Below are 22958 nucleotides of genomic sequence, written 5' to 3'. Positions count from 1 at the left end.
TAGGCCTTTCATTTTGCCATTTTACACATTTCCTCATTTTGACGTTTTGTTCAAGGCGGCACATAATTGTTGGATTTTTGTTGCCGCGTTCCTGTTTTTCGGCTCGCATCAAAATAGTTGGCAGGCTTTAAGACACAATCATGCCGCAGCAATTTTTTTTTTTACTGTATCGTTTCTGCCTCTTGCAAAATAAATTATAAATACCTGATTTGATGGATTTCTCCCCTCTCAAGCCGTTGAAATCAAAAAAGGACCCTTTGTGTTGTTGTTTGTTCTAGATGCACATAATTTGAGAGCCGAAATGTTTTCGGGATGGGAGCAGAGCCCTTCTCTCTCCGCTGTATGGGGCGATGCGATTACCAGATGGGGAGATTTTCCCGTTCCCATGTTAAAGCGCTAATATATATTCAGGGCAGATTGGTCCGCTTGCTTCTGATGAACAGGATATCACATTTATACATTTTGAATCGGGGGGCGGAAAGCAGTTCTAAGATCTAGTTATCTGAAGGAGAAATGTTTTCCTCTGACTGATCTCATTAAGACTGTGATTGTAGAAAACGGAGATCATGGGATTAGATGGACGAGCGCGGTTCGATGAGAAAGGAACAGTATTGCCGCGAGAGTTTGTGCGTTTAATACGGTTTTTTTATATTTGTTGCTATCGATTTAAGGTGATTACGAAGTGGTAAATCGACTAGAATTTTTCGCAGATATGTCACATAAATGCATATTCCCTTTGCATTTGTACGTTTTGTTAATTAAAGAAGTTTTCCCACAAAACAAAGTTAAAAGCACCGTTTTTTGAGTATCGGTCAGCATCTTGTAGGCTGCATTGATTAGTCCGTCATCTCATTCGTCGGTCAATGGAAAAGTGTCAGTCAGTCATATGTGTGATTGCCAGTTTATTTTATGTAGATGATCGATTGTTGCAGCGACGCCAACTTCAGTATTTGCCTTTTTTGCGAAAGTAATCATCATTCCTGTACTTGCAACGCCGTGCTTAATTCACTCGTATTGTTCTGATTTCCGCAACTAATTAATGCCGCCATGCTGTTTGCGTATTTCTCACTCAAGTTCCCGGTCCACAAAGAATTTCCCAAATCGCAGAGAACACGCCGATCAGATCGGCCTGTTTTGTTTGCTCTGTTACGAAAGCAGAATAGCTCACTTTTGTGTAATAATGAAACTAATTACTTGCAGGAACATTGCAATGTTGGACAACACTGTCAATGCCTAACAACAAAACAGGAGCTATTTGTTTCCCTGTATTATATTAAAAAATCACGATTCAAGCAGATTGTGCCTGTGAAATGCATGTTTTCCTTAAGATGAGATCAACGCTCTTAACGCCAGATGAGTTTACCATACTCGTTGTGTGCAAAGCTGCTCGCATTAAACATGTATTTCCAAAGTAGAATTGTTTTGAATTGAATAACCACAACAATACTGATTTTTGTTAAATGCACTTGTGCACAGCTTCCATTTGCATTTTGTTATTTAACATGGAAATTAGCCTCAACAACTTGTGGGCTCGAGTGTGTTTTCATCCCTCTTCAGATATGTTAGCACTGGGCTTGAGAAAGATTTACATTATGGAAAACGGCGTCCACGGTTGCCTGTTTCTGTCCATGACTCTGGTTCTGCTTGTGTACATCAGCTTTGTTTTTGTATTATTTTCATTTTCATTTAATGATGGAAGCATGCCTTTTCTATGGAAAGTTCATTTATACACCTCCACCATGTGTCATCTGTGACACATGTTGCATGTTCGATATGCATGGAGGATACAGCTGAAATACTCCCAGCACTTCCTCACACATGTCTAAATTTGGTATTAATTACTGCAGGAAGTAATGCACTGACCAGTGTGTTACAGTTTGCTGTCATGACAGTAGTGCTGTTTGAATTCCACAATTCAATTCGTGTCTATCATTTGTCATTTTAAAATATCACCTTCCTGTAGGATCAGTATAAAATAATGTCTTCATGTTTAAGAAGCATTGTCCCATAGTGCACACTACAGTGTACAAAGTGGCTGCTAATTCACTGTCATGCAGTTTATACTGTTTGTAAAACACTGAAACATGGATATACTGATTTAGAAAAATTACTGTTGTATTCCTGTGCTGTTTATCAAGTGAAATGGATTTGAGTGATAGCATATGCATTATTGGACTGGTGAGCTGTGACAGTCTTTAAGTGGCCTACATAACACATTGCATTAGTTTCTTGTCACTTTTTTCCCCCAGATGTTTTTTTTTTTTTTTTTTTAATCAGCAGTTACAATAATATAATATGATGGATATGTGACGTGGTGGATTATACATGTCTTTGTAATTTGTCACTGAAAGCGTGTCAAGTTTGTACACAGTAAGTCATCCAGGATCGTAGGTTAAAGGTTACAAAGTGCAGTGTGTGCGTGTGTTATAGGGGTGAAATTGCTGTTAGTCCAGATTTAACCTATGGCTCTCCCAATACTCATGTAAAACTACATGACGCCTCTATTTATTCCTGATTACGCCGTCCTGGTGATCCGCGGCCGAGGCGGGAGTTTTGACACGGAGAGCCTCGGAGTTCAGTTCAGCAGTACGCTAGGTGACAGACACTGACACAGCCTCGTCTTGCCACCCTCTTTCGCTGGGCGTTTCGCAGGCTGGCATGCAAGGGGAGCGGGTTTATTCATATAGGCACCGCAGAGTCACAGAGTGAGCCGTGACCCCCCCCTCCCGACGCAAAAAATGAAGACGTGAACGTGAGTGGGATAATTAGGAGGGTTTTTCTTTGGTTCTTTTCATCTTTGATTCCTTCAGTTTAGCTCTGCAGTATCGAGAACGGAACTCTTGAGTTATTTTTCAGGGGAAATCTTGTGATTTGCAGAGTGAACTGGAATAAGAGTTGTATTTTTTTGTATGATTTTTTGAGCCCAGAAGGGGGATGTATTATGTTATGTGTGTATACATGTTGTGCATTTTGACGTAATTGATTTGTCGTATAATTATGTGTAAATTTCTATTATTTGATTTTGCTGCCTGTAGTATTTTGTCTGCTAAGTAATTGGTTCTTATTCATACCATTTTGATGTAAAATAGCCAGGGAAATGTCTTTTTACAGAACAAAAGTACAAAAAGTTGCATTTGCTTGTGATGCAGTGCCTTCGGTAGAGATTAATCTTGGAAGCGTTTAACTTAAAGCTGAGATTTTATCACCGATAAGCACATTCCTCCTGCCGTACAGGGCAGCGTGTTGCAATAATACATAGTGCACTGCAGTAATACATAGTTTATATAAAAAAAACATAACCGATCTGATGTTTCAACAGTCAGAGTACTGATTCATTTCAGTAGTGTGTGTTCTGAGATTCCTTTGTTTAGGGAGTTGTGTGGATTCTGGAATTTCTGGATGGATGTCATTGGAATATTCTAATCTGTGAATTTCCTCCTGTCATCTTACCCTATGTTTGTTTAACTGTACTCTAAATATTGTATGATCAGGTGGATACTCTCTTCATGTATTTTTTTCCCCTTGGACATCTCGCAGCAAGTATGTGAGTTGATATTCATGCCACAAGTGTGATTTCAGAACAGTGTTATTTCACACATTTCATTCACTACATCTGTGTAACACGTGTGTGAGCCTTACCGGTGTTTACGAGTTGGTAGTTTGCATCTTTTATGATAAGTACTATTAACTTCAAAATATACTTACTGAATAATAAGACTCAACCAGCGTATATTTGCACTGAATTGTGCATTGTCTGTTACATTGTTATGTCCAGACTCTGGTCAGATTATGAAATTTTATGCAGGGTAATGAGCAAAGATGATAGAAAGTACTGCATTTCAAATATGGCAATGCAAGTCTTGCATTTACTCAAGCTTGTAAAAATATAAGCCACGGCATCCTTATGCCCCACTGTTTGCCAGCAGAAAGGGCAACAGTGGCTGATATGCCATATGCAATGTCTTCCCTTCCCCCAGTTTTAGGGGGAAGAAGTGAATGTAGAGCGCTTTGACAGGTTGCAGTCCAATGGGACTGTAATTATTTTTGCGAGATTTTTATCACTGTTTATGTTTTATCTTCACCTTCAGTGGAACTCCTTACACCTAATTGGCAAGCATATGCAATATTACCCGTTATGTATATAATGTGTCTTGATCTAACCTAATGCTACAATAACTCCTGCCAAAAGGGTTATGGGAAGAGTAATGACAGTTGTTGAAAAGTCTATATTATGGTTTTTTTGGTTATGATGTGCAGTTTGGCAGGCAATTTGAAATCAATTCACCTGTATTATTCATCAGTTTATTTCTTTGTGCTGTGACTCGTTTGTGGTTCCTGAGAATACCAGCTGGGCAAGCACCACTCCCTCAGATTGAATCAATATAAATTATATTTATGTATACTCTGAGCAACTTAAGCTCCCTATGAATGAACACTCCATTGAAGTTCTTTGGAGCCGTTTGAGACACAAAAGCTGTTTTGTCACTCAGTGTTATAAACATTATTTGTCCTCTTATCTCCGCTTCCGATAAATCTCGGCTCAAATGAAATCAGCGCGAGGTTGTCATTTTTAAGCAAATATGTTAAGTGTTGTCTTTTGTGATTCCCATTTGAAAACAAAGGGAGACCCCAAGGGAGGCAGACTCATGCAAATAGACCCAGTCCCATTTCTTCTAAGAGCTGTCTTTTTTTTCCACCTCTCTCTCTGTCTCTCTCTCTCTTGCTTTCTCTCTTTAGTCTCTGCCTTCCCTTGTGGCAGCTGGCGGTGTTATCTTTGTGTGTTTCTCTGTGTGCTGACAATTCTTTCAGTGATCTAAGTTAGGGCGCATTAGAAAGTGGAAGCAGCTGTCTGTTGCTAGACTGAGGGACGTGTTTGCTCTACTGCAAAGATGAAGGACCATGAATCCTTGACATCCCTCTCCCCCCCTCCTCCCCCCCCCCATACCACCACACCACCACCATCTCATTTAGACACATAGACTGTCTTCTTAGACAGTTTTTTTTTTGTGTGTTGATTGACAGCATAAGGCATAGGCATTTTTTTTTTAAATGCATATGTGTCCACTCTCTGTGGCTTGTGCGAGGGTGCCGCACGTACCCTTCACGTGTCTGCCTCACCGACCTGCTTTCTGATGTAATGCTGCAGCTTGGGGGTCTTCATGCTCCGCTTCGATCCTGATGAATACAGGGCCGCTATAGCTGTAGCGGTAAAACAGGTGCAGGCAGGAACGGCAGATTGACGTGCCGCAGAATATGTACAGGTTTGCGTGGATGTGAGTGCTTTTCCACCCTCTGCTGAGGCAGCTTCTCAGACGTCAGTGCTCGGTCACAGTTTGATTGAACCAAAGCCACTATTGCAGTGAGTGAAGAGGGTGATCTAAGGCTATTATTTCGGGTTGTTGTTGGGTTTAGCACTGTTGAGGACGGCTCAAGGCATGGATGGGGCCTGCCGTCCGTCACTAAAATGTTTGGATTTGGGGTGTTAATTTTATTCTTTGCACTGTAACATGATATTCTTTTTTTTTTTTTAATTCTCACTAAAATCTTTGCAGCAAATACGGGGTGCAGATATCACAAAAGTGCAAGCAGAAAATTGGAAATTATTTTATTAATTATTAATGGAAGTTATTTATGCATTCTAGGGCTTCAGATAGTGGACTTAATTAATTATCAGAACCTCATGATCACAACAATGCAGTTTGTTTTCCCCGGGTCTTCAGAGAAGAAAGGTGGTAGTTAAAGGAGGCTGGGGGGTCAGAAGCCATCTTTCAGATTGTGACTTAGAAATTTGACAGAAAAATATTGACAGCCTGATTCTGTTTTATTGTTATAAGAACTGCAATAAAAATGCTGACAAATCAGACTCTGAATATGTTTTGTTTAATACCTCTTTGATAACTAATGTTGAATGGTTTTCGGGTGATGTCCGTAACAGATACGTTTGACTATTTGCTGACTGTCACAGGTATTTCAAAAATGTGCTGTCGCAAACTGATGGCAGTCTGTGGTCCTCAAAGTGTGTGAAATGTATAAATCTTAAGAAGCAGTAACAACAAAAATATATAAAGATACTTTATTGAAAAGGTATGTAGATTGAAAATTCTGTACACAGATGTGTTAACAGTTTTATCAGGTGAGGAAGTGCTGTTCACACGCTGAAATGATTCGACTGACAGTCTTCAAGTTGAGCGACTTTTACTTTTTATGGTGAGTAAGAAACAAAATGTGATGTGTGGACAGCAGTTTTGATCATTGTTTGAAGGATGCATTTCTTGTCTAACTTGTTTACTAGATTTAAAATTGCTTGTCTCATTAGTTAGTGACAGACCCTTACCAGTTTGTATGCCGTCCCAACAAAAAGCATAGAGGGTGGAGTTCTATATTAATTTCAAGCTAAACCCCAAATTCATACTTTACATCAACAACAGAATATTATATCTGTCAGCAGTTCAAACCTCATTCCATTTTTTTGCCCTGTTCAGTTCACAAACAGCTCCACAGTTTTGTGGAGAACCAGTATGCAAGTTCATTGTCTGCTGATGATTCTGTGATAAGTGAAACAGGGACCATCTTTTTGTCAGTTTCAAAACTGAGATTTGTAGGTTTGCAAAACGTGGTGATTAAAGCTTTCCATGAGAAATGAGGCAAGTCGGTCCCAAGTGACTCAGTTACAAGGCAGCCACTTTGAATACAGTCTGAGTTAGAAACCAGCCAACCAATGTTATCAGCCAACCATAACTGGGATAGCAGCAAGACAAAATAGCTTTGTTCTGCCAGGAATAGGAGTGTGTTTCCTTGTCTCTCAGGCACCGTTGAATTCATCAGGTATTGGTGAGTTGCACCAATGATGTCAGTGGAGTAGCTTCTATCCTCCAATGAGCGCCCACTTCACTTAAGTACATTCTGTGACCTGTAAACAAAAGAGTAACAGGTTGTTGTGAGGACTGCATTTGCCTCAACATTCCTGCTTGGGTGCGTAGGTTGTTGCAGTGAGAAAAACAGTATAAATGAAGGAAATTCAACAACACGATGATAATTTTGGTAAAGGTCAAGATCTGCATCTCATCTCATTACGTGATTTTTTTTAGAATGTTATTGATTTTCATTTGTTGCTCAAACTTAGCTAGCTGATTGCCTGTGCCTGCATAAGTTAAGTAGTATGCGACATTTTCCGATCATTTTGCAGGGCTACCAAAGCATATGAGTTTAGATCTAACATTCAGTATTTGTCAAATAGAAGTTGCTTTCCGTTTTATTTTAACTACGAGTGGCCAGTCTAATTACAAACAATGTTGAGAATACCCAAAACCACTACTGTTGTTAAATTTATATTCTACCTCTTGCTGTGTGTAAGGGTTGTGGAGCCAAAACTGACTTACACATTAAGTGAGCATGCACACACCTTGCTAATAAATGAGACACAATAAATGAGACTCCCAATTAAGACAAACTCCACCCCAAATGGGCGTCTCCCACAAGGACCACTAATGTTCTCATGTCAGAATTTTCCTACTAGTAACAGGGCAGTGGAATTCTTCTTTGAAGAACTTAAGTGGGGTTTACATGTGCTTATCTAAGGTCTGAATCAAATCCTTCTGAAGTCTTAGAATGTACCCCAACCAGTTTGTAAGGTAGCTAATGTATGCCGTCTGCCATGTGTGATTTTTCACTGTGCCAAGCTCAGCATTTCTCTCTTAAATCTCATGGTAAAGAAGCAGGATTATAAACACTGGACTGAGATCAGTGGCTTGTTGATTGTTACAGTGAAGATTACATGCAGAAATCTGACTCTAGTCCACTGCGTTCAGGCTCTCTGTCCGGATCATACAGTTCCCCGGTGGTCAAGCTAATGCATAACAGTAAAACAAATCTTGAACAAGAATAATGTATGAAGACAATTTTAAATAATGATGGAAGTACGGAGTCTAGGTGGCATGTGTAACAGTTCCATAATGGAAGTACAAAATATGACTAGGCTCATTGTCTAGTGTTAAGGAAAGGCTCAGAAAGGCCTGAAGGAAATCAACAAAACACTGAAATGTAAAATGGAGGAAGAAGTAACAAATCAAGGCCTTTTTCTTTATGTAGTTGTTTTTGTTGTTGTTGATGATGACGTTATTATATTGTTGCTTTTATTTGCTTAGCTGTTTTTCATTAGACCTAGATTTAATTTAATTTAAAAACGGCTTTGCACTGAAAGGTAATTGTGTTATCTGCTCTTTCATGTCCAGTTTGACTTTGACCTTGAAAGAAATACGTTTTACCTGATACAAACATCAAATAGACCACCTACATTTTTATAGTGAAAAATGCTATACAGTTCTGGATAACATTTTTATTTTAGATTGGCACATTTGATCTCTTTCAGCTCAAAGAAAGGCTTGAATTTGAACTTAGGTCAACAGTATGGAACTATGAGCCTCTTGAGTCTGATTCACCAGTTGGCCATCGTGCCACACTGAATTAAGACTGAAATCGTACCCTTTTATTACTGGAAAATACCAAGTTGAGGTTAAGTTTGTGGGCTGAGAGTTAAAGAGTAATTTTCCTTAATACAGTTCAGCTAAAAAATTCTAATAATATTACAGTTCTTTTTATAGATAGGTTTGTGTCTTGTACTTAAAGATTCACCGGATTCAGATTTCATCGAGTTCAGGTTAGGTATTTTGGAATTTGGAATTTCAAATCCATCCAATGTTCAAATACATTAATGTATTAAAAAGTATGCATCAGGACATTGATTCATTTATGCCTAAAGGGGGAAAGCTAAGCAATTACATGTACCCATTTTGTGTACTGTTATGGCAAACTTTGAATTTTTGAATCTTAATTTTGTAAGGCATTGATTATGCAGTTGAATGAACTTATTAGGATACTTGGAATGTATACTAGGTTATATGTATTGCTCCATTTTTATTTATTGAAATGTCATTTCATCAAAACTAACAAGCAGCTCAACTTTGTATTTAAGTCCGATAACAAGTGACTAGTGATGAGAAGGTTAGACTATGGATTAAGAGAGGAGGGGAACAAAATGTTGATTTATAAATGTTTTTGCTTCTATGTGGTGTTTTGTTATAAGAGGTAGATATGTGTTGTGTGCATTCTATATTTTGGAAAATAGCTGGCTATCTATGATAGATTCGTGATGCACGTGTTGTTCACTATCTGTCTATTATCACAGTCTTCCACAAAGTATCAAACCTGTCAAATCCTAGTTTGTAGTAATAGCTAGCTATAATACAGTGCACATCCTCTTTAGTAACTAACCTGTAATTAGTAAAAGGGTTGGATATTAACCTATTTTTTCCATGTAGGGGGACATTTTTTTTTTTATAAAATATGCTAATGCATAGCTTGTTCTTTTTTCTTTCCTTCATTTTGTGCATCAGATTATGCAACACTCAGCCTAATGACTTTTTTAGATGTTTGAATGGTGATCAAGGGAAGCTGTCACCTACCAAAAGTGTTGCTAAGGAAAAGTACCCCGACGCTTGGAGAGGTTACAAGGTGCAGTCAGGCAAGTGATAGTTTGCAATACTCAGTATATGTCATGGAAGCAACAGCAGTTACTTTGAAGGGATAATACTCTCGTGCTGTGATAGTTCTGTATTACACAGAATGTAGTACACCTTGTCTTTTATTTATTGTAAGTATGAGAGGGTTGAGGACTTTATACATTATATCTTGTATTGGGCAGTTTCAAACAGTTCACCAGCTACTAATATGAATTTCTTTGGACAGGTTGAGTAGTAGAATTTTAAGAAATGGCATTTTTGAATACTGAAAACTGAATCGATTAATTGGTTAGTCAATTAATTTAATTGGTTTTGAAGTAGTTGCATAATACTGTGGCATCTAACTTGTGGATGTCGGGGGAGGGAGAACTGATGTGTTGGAGGGGGGTTAGGCTTCATGTCCATTCATCCCTCATGCATTGGGGGTTGGGGGTTGGGGAAGGACTCCACTGCAAAAGCAGTTTCTTGCTTTTTATATGCATGCCAACTAAAATTTAACATATGGAAAAACATTTTTTCCCCATTTTGAGTGATATGTTAATATAACACTGGTTCTGTGTCAGAGTTTTGAGAAGGCAAGAACGGTGCTCTACTGTTGTTTTAACACTGACAAGTGCATGAAATATATGCTTACTTTCACGTAGTTGCTGCATTGCGTTTAATTGCGTAGGAGATGCTCTTATCCAGCAGCTTACATAGGTTACATTTTATTCCTGTCAGTTAGCAGCTAGACAGTCCCTAAATTGCTACTTTGTTATGCATTCTTTTAAAATCTAATTTAAAACACTTATCGAAAGCATGTCTGACTTCTAAATAGTGTGGCCTGAGTGACATGTTCAGTTGTGCATAACCTGGTATATTTTTGGACTGCATATAAAAGAGTTGGTTGTTAAATTCAGGCCATGCATGTCGTAGAAGTAATTTAAATTACTTGAATTGAATATAGCTTTTTTGTCTGCTTAACCTTTTGCTTACAATTTCATTTAGTGAACTGTAGGTTTTGTTCCATCTCTTGCCTTCACTTTGACTGTCTCTGAGCTGTGAAAGAGAAGAGACAGCCTGATGCCTATTGGGGATCTGTTAGAAAAGACAATCTCCCGGTGTACAAAATTAGGTTTAGCAGGAAGGCTTTTAATCTGGGCTTGTAGGAGATTCATGAGCATTCATGGATTTGTTTCAGTAATTATCATACCCCAAGTGGCAGGTAGGGAGACGTTTGCTGAAAATACTGATGTCTTCATTACATTGTTTCCATTTTAATTAGACGTTCTAAACTTTTGATTCCTAATGGCTATTATGATAGATTTTTCCTGCTTAGTTCAAGGAGACCAAGGATACATGCTGTGCATACATTACAACGTGTCAGTCAGGAAGAGTGCTTTATTTTTCAGACAGCTCTTTTTAATGAAAAGATTTAATTTCTTTTAAATATTTGAAAGGGATCAAAATAATTATTTGGCAAGGCCTCCCATGCAAAGCTACCTGCTTTTAATATGTTATTGATTTGTCCCATGGAATTTAGTAATGGGTATGTTTTTCTTTGTAGGTAATAATGAAGGGATATGTGAATGGAATATAAATGGCATTGGCAACTAATCAAAAATCTGTTGTGTCAAGTACACGAAATCAAGGCTGTTTCATTAGAGAGTTACAGATGTAGATCTTTGTATTAACAGGGATGAACTATCAGCACCGGCTTACAACTTTTAAAACAAAAACTGTGATATATTTAAAAGGGCTTCAGAAATTTTCTTTTTCAATAGTTTCTAGCATTCTGTTAGAGAGGCTCCTGTAGTAGCCGCAATATATTATGAGAAGAAAAGAAACTGTGTAATTTCTCAGTCAAAACCAAACTTTGTTTAGTAATGAAACTCCATGTTAATACCAGCAGAACAGATTCTTTTCTCTGCCTGGGAAGCAGCAGTACCATTGGAATTTTTGGGTAGTTTCTGTGATTGTGAATTTGATGTGAAATTTCACCCTTTCTCGCAATGAGAGATCGGGAGGTTATGCAAGTGTCACTTTGTCGCTAGCATCCATTATGAGATTCATCCATCTGTTGATAATCACAGCAGTGCTAATTAAAGCTTCTTGCGACAGAAGACACGGTCAACTTTTGGACCATAGAGCATGAGCACAGAAATCAGTGTGACCCCATCACAGACAGCACATTGTAATTGCGTATACAAAGCAAGGCCCCTGCAAGAAAATACATGGACTTTGAGTAAGAGGTTAAGATTGCTCACTTAGATCGTTTATTTCTATGTTTTTTTTTTTTTTCCTTTCTTGTACTCTCTAACGTTTAAGGCTAAACATTTCCACAGTAGCTGGTAGTATTGACAGTGAGTCCTATTTCCATTCTGGTACTCAAGTAAATTTGGCAGTGGCAAACTTAACAACAGGCTAGTCTGTCCAGCTACATGGTGTTCACAGTGGTTTGCATAATACTGTTTCTTTACTGTTGAAAAAAGAAAAGTTAAGGAATTTGCCAAAGCCTGTGAATGATCCTTGTTGTTACTGAACAGTTAGCAACTTTTCACAGAGGTGTAATCTCCTGGCATAGCATAGCTGGCTCATGATACAGTTTGCATCCGTAGCTTGCTCCAACATCATAAATAATTTAAAGTTGATACCTAACCATCAGGCCTACTTCAGTAATTAAAAGATTATCATCCCTCCTGGGGCTTTGAAAATTGGACTCTGAAATTATGCAGTGTTGATATATCATCAAATCAAAGCCCCAATCACTCAATAACAATAGATGTGAGATCTGCTTAACAAGTATATTGTATTGGCAAATGAGACCTTACAATTCTAATTAAAATATTAAAATTGGTCTCAGTAAAATTGTGCATTGATATGCGAAACAGCTTGCATTCATTTGCACGAATATGAGAGCTGTGAAAACTTTTGACTGTCTTTTTTTTGTCTCAGATGTCCTTCTGAAATGATGAATTAAATCATGGCATTCACTAACTAATTGTCTCAAATTGATGTTATTTTGATGTTCTCGTGGAGATCACATAGTAGAAGTCGGATCATAATTGGGAATAAGATCGCATGAGATGCTCAGCGTCCAGGCTGTGTGATGAATTCCCAATATGTCATTCATGCTGGACGGAGCAGTGTGTTTGGTAAGCTGGCAGAGAGCCCGCAAAGAGCCCAGAGTACCAGAGAGAACACCAGACTTTGCCTTCCCTCTCAGAGGTCTCGAGCAGAAAAGCGGGCGATATTGTCGGTAAACTGCCACAGAGCTTGAGGATGTCAGGAATAAGCAACCGCGTGATTTGATTGAGGGGCTATTTCCCTCCGGCTGGCTCAGGCGGCGTCGATCTGCAGAGATGTGAGGTAATGGTCAGTCCGTGTCCACCACCGCACCGAGTTATTATCCGGGAAGGGGGTCTCTGCTAATGACAAAGTGTGACACGATGCTTGCGTCCTGCCAGCAGCAGTGCCGGGAGACCGGGATCTTCTCCTTCTTTTTGTCATTGTTTACATTTCATCCTGTACCCAGTGATGATGGCACGCGAGGCACGCCTACGTACTTAGGGAGTCGATACAGGTGTGAAATCATTACGGCAACGCACGCTCTGTCTCTGCAGCCAGACACCGTGGGTCCGCGGTCCTCATCCCGACGCTGTGAGCAGAGGAGAGCTCCATGTGAATGATGTCAATTAACAAGAGCACCTAGGGGGGAGGGAAGGCAAGAAGGAGACTCTTAAAAACTAGGATTCTCTGAGGTCCCTAGACTAGTTATGGAGGAACTGAAATCAGTGGTTTCAATCCAGTAACATGGCTAGATCTCTGTCTGTCTGTCTGTCTAACCACATTACAATACATTAAATTCGTTTAGTAGACACCCTTATTTAGAGGGACTTCCAGCCCAAGAGAACAGAAGTGTATGCATTCAGGCTGGATGGGCAACACTCCCAGACCAGTGAGTGTGAGCACAACACCATTCAAGCACTACCACAGGTTAACTTGCGCTAACCTGAAACTAGACAGCCTAGAAAACTAAGGGAAGTCAAGTCCACACACTACCATACATCACACAATCGCTAGATCACAGTATGCATAACACATCACAATACTACAAGTCTGTCTATGCTATCTATCTGTCTGTCTGTCTGTCTATACTATCTAGCTAGCTATTTAGCTATCTATCATGTTTTTTTAAGTATGCAGATGTGATGTTCTCATTTGCCTGTGTTTCAGTAATATAACAGGAAACTGATGGGCAGAGACCTTTGTGATGGTATCTTGATAAAGGAACAAGTTGTCCTTACTGCAGCTGCTGTCATTTTAGTTGTGAAAATGAAGGCCTTTCCGTTTAATAAAACTGTAGCATAACGCTACAGCAAGTGACATTCTCTTTCATCATATCTTAATTACATAAACTTGGAATCTCATTGTAAGCCTGCGCAGGTTCTCACTAAGAAGAACAGGCTAGCGTGGCATAATTGCTGGGTCAATTTGTGTCATATCTGATGGAGTACCCATGGCTCAAGATGACAGTCGGCGGCAGGCAGAGTTATTTGACTGAGTGGCACGCCCTACAGTCTGGTGTGACCGGGTTTGACCTGCTCTCCCAATCAGAAGGCAGGAACTCTAAAAACAAGCATCACCTCAAAGTGGGTGTAGATGAAATTCGGCCAACTTTACAACCATAATGTTATGGACAAGAGTAAATTGAGATTATGAAGGCTGTTTTTGTTTTGTTCTGTTTTTGACATTCATCCTGTATTACTTTACAATAAAAGACAAACATCTTTATTAAATTACTGCAACAACAGTGATCAAAGCAGCTTTGCATATTTTGCAGTGTAATAAAATGTGACCTCCAGTGTATTTTTTTCCTGATAACACAGCCAACCCATCACTCTTTTTTTCACCCCTTGTAGGACTTTGCAGTGGGTGCAAGTGTTTACATTTCCTCTTTGTCCATGGACAAGATCAGTTAACACATTTTTAACCAAGAAGCATTGGTTTAATTTGGCCCATGTTGTCTCGGGATTTAGGCCATAATTACACCTTCACACCAGTTCCTCACAACTGACCAGTTTTGCCAGATTGGCCAATATCCTCCTGTTCCGTTGCTGTTTTTACAAGTGACGTTGCTTGAATTCATCATTGGCTTTTAAGCTTGAGGGTGTGCCTTTGACTCAGATTACAGCTTTCTTGTTTGGTTATGTTCCACTTTCTTTTACAATGCAATTCATTGCACAGGCTGAACACTCTGTGATTTATTTCTCTTGGTCTCTTTTGGTTGGAAAGTGGTTGTCAAATACATCTTGTGTCCGGGTATATTGTTTCTTGAATTCTTCATTTTTTTAACTGTACCATGATTTATAACAATCAAGACTATTGATATTATTGTATAAGTACTTTAACCATTATTTAAGTAATGCTTTATCATTTCTGTTTAACAGGAATAACTTTCGTGTTCAGTGTTCAGTGTTTAGTGTATCAACAAGTTTTATTTTAATATGTACTCAGAATTCAAGGATTTCTTTTGGGAATTTTATGGTAAATATGAAATGATTTGCACACCAGACAGATTGCTTAAAGAAGTACATCAGTTGAAGGTCATTTTCATTGATCCATGTACAGTATCCTGCATGATGAATTGAGCAAAATGATGAATTATTAATGCCTTCATTACAGAAAAAATACAGCTTACAAACTACAACTAAATCCAAAATGTAACATTTTGGTCAAAAAAATCAATAAAAGAAATGCATATTCTTTGTATATCACCTATTTTTATGTTCAATATTTATGCATAGGAATTTCTATTGCAGACTAATATTCATTATGAATATCAATATGAATGATTTTGTCTGTTGTGACAGACAGGGTCTATACTCTCTATAAGTCTCTAAGACCGATGTGTCAACAGAGACACAGCGACAGTGGTGGGTTGGTGGGGCAATGCTTGCAGGAGAACAGCTTTACAAGGTTTGAAAGTGCCCCTTTTCTTGAGTATTTTATATGCCTGAATCTCTGCTAGTGGCAGCCTGTTACTCCAAACATATGCAACAAATTAGAGAGTCCCTGAGAGGCTTTTTCTGAATTATTCTGCAAAGTAATTTATGGAATTTACTGTAAATGAAACTGTTGACACATTGGTTTTGTAGTGAAAAGACAGGGACAATATCCTTGGGGGGCATACATCTTCAGGTAGTATTTTTGGATGGTGTCATTCACTCATAGATTGTCTGTTTGTCTCGTACACTAAAGAGTTTTCCCCTTCCTTTGCTTACCTTTGGGTAAACAGCCAAGAAAGTCAAGCTGGATGCTGTTATCAGTATGAGAAAAGAATGTAGGCAGCAGAACTCGTTCAAATGACTGAATGGGGCATTCATGTGACAGAAGAAATAACGAGCCGCCATATCGTTACCCCAACAATGGAAAATGCCTTCCAACAAAGGGGGGATTGTGAGGGTTTCTATTTTGCGAGTTGAGCAAATTGTGCGATTGTGCGTTTTAAGAGTATAGCTTGGATCTTAAAAGTGGGTAGTGTGGGGTCTTTTTTTTTTTTTACAGAAAGCACTTCATAGGTATTTGGGAAGTAAAAGAAAGATACAGTTTTCTGGGTGTTTTGTGCAGTCCTGGATGAAGTATTCATGAGCAAATGAGCGGGTTGAAGAAAAAAAAAAACCTTAACACTCGTCATTTATGAAAGGCAATTACCTTGTAATGCTACTCGATGAATATCTCATGTGTTTTGTATTTCGTAGTTCAGCAGAACTGGATTCTAATTTACATCCCCTGGGCAGCAGAGGATTCATTTTACACATTGGGCTTCTGCAACATTTCCCCCTCATCCCTACAGAAACAGTTGAAGCTGACCTCATTTTTACCACAAAAGTAGAACCAATCTGGTTAATAACGACCCTGGAGGAGCTACTTAACCAGAACAGTCCTCAGAAGTGATTATTTTTTGGGTGCTCCAGCTTCAGATCACCTCTGCTATGGCTGTATTAGGTTTTTCTGTATTGGGTGCTTGTGTAATGTAAAAATGCAGTGGCTGTTTTCGAGTTGTTTTATGGTACAGAGAATTCAAATTATGCATTCCCACTGCCTCTTTAATCTGACAAAACAGACATGCTTGAAAAGGACTCAACAGAAGCACAGGTAGAAAGTATGGTTTGTGGTTTGTGCACCACGGGTCTTGGTGTCATAAAAGATGATACTCCACAGCTTGTTTGTAGCTGTAGATTGAATCTTATGAACCTCCAAAAGCAACCTTGTTTTCATCATCAATCTCTTTTGATCCACAAAAATGCGTGTCTCCATCGTTTTGATTTTGTTAAGGACATATGCTGAGTAGACATAGGCAAGCTCGCGCACATGTTTGCGCTGTGCTGGCCTATTTGAGGGATCTACCAGGTGTCCATGTGGAATTAGATTAATTTCAAAGAGGGAAAAAAAGGCCATCCTTCTAAAGAGTTCGACATTATCCTGTCGGTTTTAGGGCATTATGAGGGTTGGCGGTTCGTTTGTGTTCATTATCGTCAGGTCACCCCAGAGATTAATGTTGCCATTGCACATTTCTAAAATAGCAATGTACCACTCTGCCTAGTTCACGCAGATCCCTTATCTTTACTTCTAAAAAAAAATATCCAGGAATTTTCAGGTGATTTTTAGATCAATGTCTTGAGATGTTGCCAGATTCATGAGAAATGATAGGATGCTAAGAATGGTTGAAGAATGGTTTGAAGTTTGCAGAGACCCCTCCCAAAAAACACTACTACCTGTCTTCAGGCAGAGTGATGAACTTAGTGTGGAGGTGGGGGGGATGGGCTTTAGGGGGGTGTAAGATAATGTTGTGTCTGACAGGATCTAAGACGTATGGAGAGTGAGTAAGTATTTTATACAGAGTCTGCCCGCCTGGGAGGGGGGGGGGGGGGGGGGTGTGTGGGGCGGGTGTCTGCTGGAGGACTGCGAGTGACGGGCGGGGGGCTGGCGCTTTCGGTGGCTGCCTTGTGGCTGTCAGTCTGTCACTGCGAGTCCTAATGTGCTTCCCAGGGGGTACCTGAGGGACACGCGCACTGCACCTCAGCCACTGGCCACCCACTGACAGTGGCCTGGCAGGGAGAAGAGCGGTGTCATCGTGTGTGTGTGTGTGTGTGTATGTGTGTGTATGTGTGTGTATGTGTGTGTATGTGTGTGTGTGTGTGTGTGTGTGTGTGTGTGTGTGTGTGTGTGTGTGTGTGTGTGCAAGCGCGAGCGCAGTAGTGTGTGAGCCTGTGACAGATAACTGGACACTTGTATGCCATGGAAATGACTGGCTGAGCAAGTCTGCTTTGTCTCCGCTTTCTCTGTCTAACCAATATGGGGAGGGAAGAGAGCTGGGCTCCTCATAGGCTTGTCAAATTCCGCACTCGGCTTAGAAGAGCTCTGACACGGGCTATAAGTCCTGGGTGATGAATAGGAAGAGCTTGAAGAATAGGAGTAAAAAAAACTGGATCCAATTAAAAAAAAAAAACTGCATGTAAAACTGGCATACATTGAGACGCTGTAAATAACAAATAAAAATAACCTGGTTTTTAGGTCACAGTTCATCTAGGTCAGTGTGGCAACCCCAGCGGCTTTACCTCAGTGCTACCACCGGAATCAGGTTACTTGGGTATCAGGGTGGTGCTTTACAGATCATGCTGGCCAGCAATGGCAAATGTTAATTTAAGGTTATTATTGCATGTTTGCTGTATGTGACCGGTGACATGGTGATACTGTTTATGTATATCAAATTTATCAATACATCTCCTGGTGGTGACATGACTTCCCCTCTCCTAAATTAAATTTGTGTAACCTCTGTGAATGCCCAATTTCTTTATTTTCTGTCTTCCATTCATCATTGTAATTGGTAACTGTCATTTGGATCATTTGAGAGGTGGATGTCAGAAATGCAGGACCCTGATAATCCTGCATTCTGAGCAGCACAATTAGCATAAAACTATGATATAAGTTATACAATGCCCTCCATACATATTCTTACCCTTCAGTAAATAACCAAAAACATGCTATGATAAATGTTTCTGTATTCATAAATCTGAATTAAATGCACTGTTTACTATTTGCACTGTGCAATGCTGTTAACATAAAAGAGCAACTTTTTTTCTTTAGCAGAAGAAATGATCTAGTATCAAAATTATCCAATATGTACAATTATTTGTGAATTTTCCTTCTATAAATGAAAGTGATTTTCTGTATGCATGTCATGTGTCAAAGACCGGGTGAAAAATCAAGCCATAGTTTTCATTCTCCGCTGTCATTCTGCAAGGTATACCTGATTTTTATTTTTTCAAACTTCACTGACCTGTACTGAAATCAGCATCTGCATGTTCATGTTTTAATTGCTGAAATTAAAGTTAAATGTTCCTCAGAAATGTTTCAGCCTAGTGTTATTATTATTGATAATAATATTTATAAAAAGTCAAGGATGCTTTGTTGCTGGGTGTATGAATGTCACTGCAGATTCAAAGAGGGCTGCACCATTGGTTTTTAGCAGTTCGTCTGCATTTATCTAAAATATGATTCTTTTGTCACACTTTTTAATACTATACTTTAATAGTATAATTAAATATCACTGTATTGTCTGGTAACAGTCAGTGGTGGGTAATTCCACAGCCGGATCAATTACTGTCAGCATTCATAAATGTACATAGGTAGTTATTTTGTGGTTGATTTCTGAACCAATAGTGGGGCAGGTGATGACTAAAATTGTAAAAAAAAAAAAATGTATTTATTTGACCAATGCCGGCTTCCGAGATCAGAGGAGTGAGATCTTAGAGTAAATCATTCTTTTCATATCCTGCTCCAGGTTTTTCCCAGAGGTGAAGCTTTAAGATCTCATCTCTGATACTTGTGCCGGCCCACAGATAGAATCTCTGCCGATCTCCCCTTCTGCACCTGAGAACATTGCTTGCTCTTGTGGTTTATGTCTATATCTGAAATAGTACTGTTGTGCTTTATGGCTTCCTGGATCTTCAAAGCCAATTCACACTTGAGCAATGGATGACCTTAGGTTGTGTATATTGATGAGTGGGATTTGTTTCTTAATGGAATTGTATCTAATTAATTAGCTTTTAATTGGGCAAAGGCAGAACATGCTAATACAGCACATTCCGATCCAATCGTTATTTAACTGCATAAATGATTGTGTATGCGTTTACTGAAGGCTAGCTGGCTTTTAACATGCTTTTAATCTGATGTACCACACCAGTCAAAAATTTGGACACACTTCTTTCTTTGTTTTTACTATTTTCAACATCTTAGATTAATAGTAAAGACATCAAAACTATGAAATAACACAAATGGAATCACACATTGACCAAAAAAGTGTTATAAACAAATCAAAACAATCTTATATATTAGATTCTTCAAAATAGGCAAAAAAATATTTCTTAAAATTAAAAAAATTTTTGGAAAGAAATTTGTACATAGGCAATGAGTTATATTTGTTTAAGAAATTAATTTCAAGCATTTAAACAAAAGTCTTTAGATCAAAATGTCTTTGAATGCATGTTTCCCATTATCTTAATCAGCTGTGTCAAAACCTTTGACTGGAACTATAGTAATACCCTTTTCTGTTCTTTTCTTTTAGTATTCTTCGCTACAACTTGTCTGTTCAGTTCTCAGAAACAAGCATATGGTTCCAGGTTGGGTGCAGACATGTTTGCTTTAAGAAAACCTGAAATAATGAGACATCAACATCTCTCTCGCCATAAAAAAAAAAAAAAAATGAGTAGACCATTATTCCCATTTTGACTGCAGCCGATCAGTCCAGCTGGTCTTTGCCTCCGTGTGTGCTTCCTATTAGCTCGGTGAAGGACAGGATCGGCTCTCGCCATACATGTCTTTTGGATTCATTTGGCAAAAAAAAAATAATAATAAAATAACGGAGTCCATAGTTCAGGTTTCACCAGGAGACAGCGTAAAGACCCGTGTTTCTGAATTAAAGGTGCTTTCCAGTCATCTGGCGGCCGGTGTGAAGGGTTCTGCTGGAGCACTTTCATTCCCACTGACCTCCTCGTCTCATTTCCGCTGGCCACTTGGCAGGCGTCCTTGTCAGAGCGGCCCACGCCGGTTTCCCTTCCGCATCTTCTGGGCCCCGCATTGCGGCCCCAGACACCGGTACCTCAATCAGCAGTTTATCGCAAATAGTTTCCATTTCTTGCTCATTAGGCCCGGCAGTGACCAGTGGTCCAGCGTGGGCCATTATAAATCTGTATTGGTCGCGGCTGTTTGTGCTTCGTTATGTGTGAAAGGCAGGATGTATTGCAGGAAGGGAACAAAACTCAGCCCTAGCTCTAGCTGTCTCTCACTCCACAGGGCTATTGAAAATGACACGTGAATGCCCAGGCAGATCAGAGAGGAAGTAAATGAATTTAATATCCACTTTATTACATGCTTTCTTATCCTGACTGTGTGCTTTTCACACGAATAAACTGTGACCTTAGTTTCTTATGAATAATTTGCAGGCATCTCCTAAACATGGAATAAATGAGCTCAAAATTGTGGTTCTAGTGTAAGGTTAACGCATTTTTAAAACATTTCAAGCATTTAAAGCATTTTCTGTATATTTTCTATGGCTATATAATTGACAGTCACTGACATCACCTGCAAATGTCTTTGCAAGGAACCATATCAAACCTGTAAGAGCTGATCGCTCTCCACCGATCTCGCTTCAACAGATGTTTATACACAGAGTGCATATTTTCAAATATGCAGATATCTTTTTTCAAATGGACAGTGATTAATATCTGTGTATATGTGGCCTAAGGTAAAAAGAGGGATTCATGTGGTATGCGGTATTTTTGTATCATCCACCTTGCCTCAAGCGGCAGTTCCCCCCTCAAGCAGGGGAATGTGGATTTGTGAGTGAACCAATTTTCCCACACAACATCCTCCTTGTTTAAGTTCCCTTTATAGTTTTGCCATTTTAGTTTGCCAACTTTATTTCGGTGTAGCTCAGGGATGTCTTTTTTTATTGACCACCGAGTGCCTCAGTTGCCTATATTTGCCATTGTCCTGCCATTATCTGAGAGGTGACCTTATTCGTGAACCACAGTCAATAGTGCACTGCTGCTTTCTCGGGCTTCCACAGGAGATATTTTATTTTCAGATGCGGACAGAGTCCCTTTATTTAATGACTCTCCACTTAATTTCCTTTTTAATTAGTCTTCCAAGCAAAGACTCTCAATTACTGTTTAATATTGGGCAATTAAAACAACGGGCAGGGTTAGTTTGGTAAAAAGCAGCATTCATCTGAGCCTTGCTTTTGATAAATACAGCATCCTGGCTGTATAGAGTTCACGGCAGATCTTGTAGCGAGGGGTCATTGGCTTAATATCCAACAATTACACTGAAAGAGTATGTGCCATGTCTATCTAACCTGTTATAAAGCACTTTAATTGCATGAAATCAATTAAAATGTCACACAGCTTTTATTTACTAGGCCGGTTGTGATGTCCAATTACAAACCTTACAATGTTGATTTAAGTATGTAAAAGTGTGTGTGTGTGTGTGTGTGTGTGTGTGTGGATGGGTGGGTGGGTGTGTGGATGGGTGGGTGGGTGTGTGGGTGCATGTGCACGTGCGCGTGCATGCACATGGATGTGTTGCAATAACTGACCAGTCTGAATTGTTTGGGGGGGGGGGGGGGGGGGATGAACTCAAGGACAGGTTGCTTGGACATGCTTCTTTGATGTCTTAATGCATTTTTTATTTGCTCTTTGGTATTATTTTTGATTTGCCTATGACAGTACAATAATTTATTTTTTAAACATAATTCCCCATTGCAACTGTAGCATGTTAAACACAAGCCATGCATTTCCACATAGAAGAACAATAGTGTCTCTAGTTTCTGAAACTAAACTGAATATTCTGTGGTTGAATTTCGGCTAGTGTCTCACCTTCAAAGGAGAGTGGGTGGAAGACCTAGTACTGTTGAAAATGTACAATATGGATAAAGAATAGCAAAGAAAAGGGAAGCTCGGACACCAGGGAAGAGATCCAAACTCTAAAACGTCTGTACATATGTGCACATTTGAAGAGTGCTTAGCAAAAAAAATCCTCCAAACATCCACTGTAGGAGAGTCTGTCTGAGAACTTTCTCTGAGGTCAGCGGCAGTTTTCTGATTTCATCAAGTCTGATGAAATGTGTCTGGACTGGTAACAAGGCAAGCCGAGTGTTGGCACTAAGACCATATTTTTCAGATAACTTGTAAGTTGCTTTATTTGTTTCTGTTGTGGTTTTTTTCCCTCTTACAGTGAATGGAAATGTATACAGGAGAAAACAAAAATTATACAGTAGGACAGACAGACGCACACACACAGACGCCTAATATAATGACATAAAATGATATCATTGTCTCGGGGCACATAGCCTCATCTTGTAAGAAGATGCACGGTGAGTCAGGGCATCTGTGTACA

General features: G+C 39.3%; 1 protein-coding gene across 2 annotated transcripts in view; it reads left to right on the top strand.

The window, feature by feature from the left end:
- LOC118786150 (fidgetin-like) overlaps positions 1–22958 on the top strand; it is a 43176-nt gene that overhangs the window by 1344 nt on the left and 18874 nt on the right. The window lies entirely within an intron of this gene.

This window comes from Megalops cyprinoides, chromosome 11 (assembly GCF_013368585.1).
Source record: "Megalops cyprinoides isolate fMegCyp1 chromosome 11, fMegCyp1.pri, whole genome shotgun sequence".
Classification (NCBI taxonomy): Eukaryota; Metazoa; Chordata; class Actinopteri; order Elopiformes; family Megalopidae; genus Megalops; species Megalops cyprinoides.
This window is presented reverse-complemented; position numbering and strand designations above follow the sequence as displayed.